This window comes from Amaranthus tricolor, chromosome 2 (assembly GCF_026212465.1).
Source record: "Amaranthus tricolor cultivar Red isolate AtriRed21 chromosome 2, ASM2621246v1, whole genome shotgun sequence".
NCBI classification, from domain to species: Eukaryota; Viridiplantae; Streptophyta; class Magnoliopsida; order Caryophyllales; family Amaranthaceae; genus Amaranthus; species Amaranthus tricolor.
Genome location: NC_080048.1, coordinates 23,230,651 through 23,236,929, shown reverse-complemented (window position 1 = coordinate 23,236,929; position 6,279 = coordinate 23,230,651). Strand labels below are relative to the sequence as shown.

Here is a 6,279-nt window from a genome sequence, read left to right as displayed (position 1 = left end):
GGGGGAAATTTTGGGATTGTGGAGCTTTAGTAATGCGGGTTGAAAGAAAAGGGGCTCAAGCTCAAGAGGGCTAAAACCTAAAGTCAAGTAGTGCAAGGTGGCTTTTTAGTCCATGTGGTTTCAAGTAACATCTAAGTCTGAAAATCATTTTCAACAAGGTATATCTAGTCAAATTCTAGGAGGAGTAAAGCAAAGTCAAGATCAGTCTAGCCCCTAATGGGCATCCTAGCACATAATGCACACACATTTGATTAGGCCAACTCACCAGCTAACCTACTCATGCTCATGAGGTAATTAAATGCCACTTAACTGGTTCTCAAATTAGGAGTGTCTGCAGTTTGCTTCTAACATCCAAATAACAGTATCACATGCCAAAATACCAGTCAAAACATTTTGCAAAATTCATTTTAGGGGAAAAGACAGTGTTCATATACAGGGCATTCCAACAATTCTCATCAAGCCATAACACGTTTTTTTTTTTTTTTTTTTTTTTTGTATGTATGCGAGAAATAAAACCTAACTCTATATGCCTATGCATGCGAGAAATAAAACCTAACTCTATATGCCGAAAATGATAAAATTATGCAGTTGCATGAGGGAGTGAGTGAGTGGGAAGTGATTATCCCCCCCAAGCCAGCCCAAGCACGGTCCGCAGTGTTTGGCAAAAGATCAAATAAATGATCACTGGCCCGAACCACCACCTCCAGGACCAGAGGGACCACATCTCATGAGTGCAGAATGAGGGATTAATAACCTTGATGTCATCAATAGTGTACCCAATAACACTCTTATACTTTTTCAGAACTGTGAGCAATCGCTCAATTTGAGTGCCATTGAGTTCAACATTGACAATAACAGGGTAAGTGTCATTATCCTCTAGAAAGACATATTTCAAAGAAGGAGGAAGGGATTTTAATTCTACCTGAGGAGGCGTATTACACTCCTTTCGTTCCTCAATGGTGGACACCTTCCAAGGTGGGATGTCCTCAAACTGAGCTTTTGCAAGAACAATTGTAGGTGCAACATCTAAAACTTGGACCATCTCAATCACATCGGCCCTATCCTTCTCATAGTTGCCTTCAATAGCTGCATAAAGTGGATCAACAATGGGGGGTGTGGACTCCCGCTCTGTAGTAGCATCAACTTTCGCATCTACCCGATAAACAGTCTCCCCAGTGGCAGAATGTGCTATGGATGAGGGGAGATGGAAATGCAGCTGTTCTCCCAAAATCTCAAGTGATAACTTTCCATTCTTCACATCAAAATTGGCTGCTGTAGTCTTTAAAAAATCACGACCCAAAATCACCGGAATGCGGGCATCCTCTTCCATATCTATAATGACGAAATCGCAGGGTACGAAGTAATTACCACCTTGGACGGGAAAATCCTCAAGAATACCAACTGGGTATCTCACAGATCGATCGGCTAATTGTATGGACATCCGAGTGGCTTTCATCTCGCCTTTGATCTTTTTGCATAGTGTTAAAGGTATCACACTCACACTAGCCCCTAAATCAGCAAGGGCTACAGCAGACACATCGTTCCCCAACTTCAGTGGGATAGTAAAACTACCAGGATCAGCTTGTTTCTTAGGAACCTTGCAGTGCAAAGTAGCGCTACATTGCCCATTAAGAGTTTCCACCACACTCTCCTCTAGCTTGCGTTTGTTGGAAATGATGTCCTTGAGGAATTTAGCATAAGAGGGCATTTCCTTAATGGCTTCTAAGAAGGGGATGTTGAGTTGAAACTTGCTCAATACTTGAAGAAATTTTCCATATTTTTGCTCAAGCTTCGCCTGTGCCAATCTAGACGGAAATGGCACTGGTGGTGTGTAAGTTCGACCGGCGGTTATGGACTTGTCTGAATTGACTGGCTCATCTTTCCTTTCTTCAGAAACATCATCATTAGTACCTGGAGCTGGAACAACAATAGGTGAAGTCTTTACCTGAGGGGCTGGATCATGAAGTGTCCTACCACTCCTCGTAGTTATTGCATTGAGTTGCTGATGTGGGGATGTGGTTGGGTTCCTTTCTGTGTTTCCCGGAAGTTGCCCCTTTTGCATGGATAAGTTACTCAATTGCTGAGCCATCTGAGCCATCTGAGTGTCGATCATTTTGTTGTGAGCCAAAATCTGATTAATAGAGGTGCTGAAGTATTCATTTTGCTTGCTTTGGGTAGCAATAAAGTTCTCCATCAAGCTCTCAAGGTTGGACTTCGGTGGATGTTGTTGTTGAGGTGGGAAGAGAGGCCTTTGTTGGAAACCCGATGGTATGTTGTACGAGGATGAGGGATTCTGCGCATTGTTGTTTTTGTAGGAAAAATTTGGATGATCCCTCCATCCTGGATTGAAGGTGTTGGAGTAGGGGTTGTATTGTTGTCTCGCATTCTGATTTTGGATGGCATTGACTTGTTCCACAGCAGCAACCCCTTCGGCTTGAAGTTGGCAATCCACACTAGAATGCCCATTTAAGCCCCAAGCACCACAGACTTTATTTATTGCAGCTACATTCAATTGCTCAACCTTCCTTGTCAAAGCCTGTACATTATTAGTCAAAGCAACAATAGCATCCACTTCATACCTACCACCTCGCCTTGGAGTTGATTGTTCTCGCCAGTGGTAATTTGAAGCCATATCATCAAGAATTTTCTTGGCCTGGGTCAGTGTTTTCATCATGAAGTTACCCCCAGCAGCAGCATCCAAAGAAGTCTGGATCTCATGCCTCAAAGCATTGTAGACTGTCTCAATAACCATCCAATCCGGTAATCCGTGATGTGGGTACTTTCTGATTAGACTTTTAAATCTCTCCCATGCATCATAGAGTGATTCCCCGTCTTTTTGCTTGAAAGTAGAGATCTCATTTCGGTACTTTGAAGTTTTTCCGGGTGGGTGGTATCGATGCAAGAATGCCTTTTTCAGAGCCTCCCAAGTAGCAATGGAGTTGGGTTCTTCCTCACGAAGCCACTGTTTAGCCGCCCCCGCAAGAGAAAAAGGGAAAGCTATTAACATTAATTGATCGGAGGTGACGTTGTTGTACTTGTGTGTCATGCACTTGTCGATGAACAGATTAATATGGTCGGTTGGGCTCTCATTCTCAATACCATGAAATTGGTCCTGAGCAATCCAGTTGAAGAATGCTGATCGGATCTCATACTGGTTCCCGGAAATATCTGGCCTCACAATGCTTGTAGTGACAATGCTAGCATCAGGAGTGATGTAATCCATGAGGGGTTTCTCTGGTGTTTCAGCCATGGTTAAATCTTCCCTTCTCTTGTTTCTTCGCCTTCTTTGCCTAGAGTTGAGTTTTCTTGCTGTTGCTTCGATTTCAGGGTCAAAAGGTACTAGTTCGTGTCCCTGTCGTCTGGATTGCATGCAACAAAAGAAACTAAAAGCAAAGGGTTAAATAAACAGGGGAGGGGGACCTAACCTAAGCAGAATCATAGAAAAAGAATCAATTTAAACTCAGAAAATAAACACTAAACTAATCCTTGTTCCCCGGCAACGGCGCCAAAATTTGATAGGTCGTTTATGTACTATCAAACAAATCCTAATATGCAACTAGTACAACGGCAGTTAGGGTCGAATCCACAGGGAACAACGTAGTAAATGATTATTTTTCGGCTACCAATTGATCCTTAGTAACACAAAATTTCAGAGAATATGTACCTAAACTAACTAAATAACTAGAATACAAGCAATTAAATTATAAAGGTAAACTAATGATATTAAAACATCTAGGGATAAACATCCCCACTAGCATGATTTGATGACAATGAGATCCTACTACCCCTACAACAATCATAACCAAGTTCAATGGGACGAATACACCATTGTAAATACTAATAACTCCTTTCGAAGACTATTAGCTTCACTACCATACTATCAAACCTATTTTCATGGAAACAAGTATAGTAATGACATTGAGCATAGTATTCTATAAGGTCCAACAATCAAATCTATCTATTTTCATGAAGTTTATCAAGTATTTGATCTAAAAGGCAATTCATTCAACCCTAACTTTCGTTAGCGATTGAATGAATTGTTAACCACAATTTCCAAAGTTTCCATTGAAAAACGTAAGTTAACTAGCATAAGAGATCAAGCATGAACAAGGATTATGCATAACAAAAAGGGATTGGAACTCAATAATTCATCATCAAAATCATGGCTAGGGTTCCATCTAACCCTAGATTAAGAAACTACTCACACATATTAATTGCAACAAAATAAAAATTCATTAAAGAAAACATGATTAAAAGTAATAACAAGGAAGGGATAAAGAAATAGTACTTGAATTCGAACACCAAATGACGAACGAAAGTAAATGAAGTTACAAAGTTTCTTCCCCAAAGTGAAGAATTAAAAGTCTCTAAAGAAAACCGAGAAAATGTTAACCTCCTCGTTCTATTACATTCCCTAGTGATTAAATAAGAAAACTGCACGGAAAACGGTTATTAAAGCAGGACCGGACCGGGTTTCTGACAGACCGGACCGGGTTTCTGGAAGACCGGACCGGGTTTATGAAAGACCCGACCGGGTCCGTGTGCTGAGAATTTTCCAGAGAATAGAAATTGCAGGACCCGACCGGGTTTAAGCAAGACCCGACCGGGTCCGTGGGTTGATCATTCCAGCAAGTGATTTTAGACAAACCAGGCCGGGTGTAAGCTTGACCCGACCGGGTCCTGGGCTTGGATGCTTACGTTCTTATTTCTTGCTTGAAATCACCCGGGTATGAAAATACCCGCCCGGGCCTATCATCTTGTGCTTACTTTTCTTCATGAGAACGCGGTAAAAGTACAAACGAAACCCAACGGGACTAAAAGCATGTCCGAATGGGCCCGTGAGCTCACAAAAGTGTCGTAATGCGGTCTCGAACTCTGCCAAATCTCGAAGCACACATTCTAATGCTCAGGAGTGATTCGCTTCCAATACAAGAGTGGAGTAAAATGGCCTGAAATAATCAAAGACACACAAAACTCCAACCAAACGTAAAACCACATGGAAAATGCGAAATCACACATCAAAATGCCATAAAAATGCAAGGGAAGGGAGCATAAAAGTATAGTATAAAGTGCACAGATCAAGAATCCATTCCATAATTGAACCAAACAGTGTGAATGGATTGAATATCTATTACAGGATTGAACCAAACAGTTTTAGTCTGGTATGGGGTTCTGAATCCATACCATTCTGGTATGGGGTTCCATACCATTCCAATCCTGCTCACTGAACCAAACGGACCCTAAGTCTCGAATTAACTCATCAAGCATGTCTTGAAATCTAGGCATAGGAAAAAAAATATTTAACAATAATGTTAATGTGGATCGACTATCGACACCTATTTCTAAGTACCCTCTTTCTTAGGCACCAAAAGAGGAGGAACAACACAAGGACTAAGACTTCCTCTCACATGGCCCTTTTCAATCAACTCTTTCATTTACCTTTAAAGTTCTTTATATTTTTTTCGATCAATGGCGTGTACACTGCCTATAATTAGAGGGAGGCCCTTGGGCAAGTCATTGGTAAACATATCTTTGTACTCTTCTAATAATTCATTTAAGGATGATGAGTTATCATGAGAAGTAACATTTTTTTCTTTGGCTCTTACAACCAAAGCATATCTTCCACCATTCTTTTTTACTATTTTTTTAAATTCATTACTAGTAAAACCATATTTGCCTTTTCCATTTGTTTTATAACTTTATTGGGTACGAGAAGCAATTTAACTTTTCTTCAATCCTTAGTAATTACAAGATATTCATTACTTTGTCCTCTATGCTCCGAATTGTGATCTAATAACCATAATGTTCCAAATAACCACTGTGTTCAAACCACCTTTCATATTTAAATCCCTTGATAGAAAAATAGACTAAGAACTTGTTTCTTCACCTTTATTCTAGTTCTATTATTCAACTATTTTAGTTTGTATGGTTCTTCATGATCTTTACTAATCAATTTCAACTTGTTCACTGCCTTCGATTTATAGGCCCACTATACTAAACCTTATCCTAACAATATCGAAAACACAATTTGACCTTTATTTACAGTGTAGTTATCTTTAGATTAATCATTTTTCTCAATTTATCTGTGTTCTTAGAGCTATATTCACATATATTATACTCTGTCCATGCACAAGTAGTTGAATTAAGTAATCTTAATTTAATCTACATTTCCTTGTGTTAGACCTTCTTGTTACACGTTTATTGTGCCCTTATGGTATAAGTAAAATATAACATCTCTTAACATGCACTTTGAAAAATTACTACAAATATGGTGTGCAA

The 6,279-nt window shown here is 39.8% G+C and overlaps 1 non-coding gene across 1 annotated transcript; it reads left to right on the top strand.

The window, feature by feature from the left end:
- The first annotated feature begins 2,762 nt into the window (after window positions 1–2,762).
- Window positions 2,763–2,868, top strand: LOC130807093 (small nucleolar RNA R71). Its single transcript, XR_009040466.1, has one exon. It is a non-coding gene; the product is annotated as a small nucleolar RNA R71 (small nucleolar RNA).
- Window positions 2,869–6,279: the final 3,411 nt, after the last annotated feature.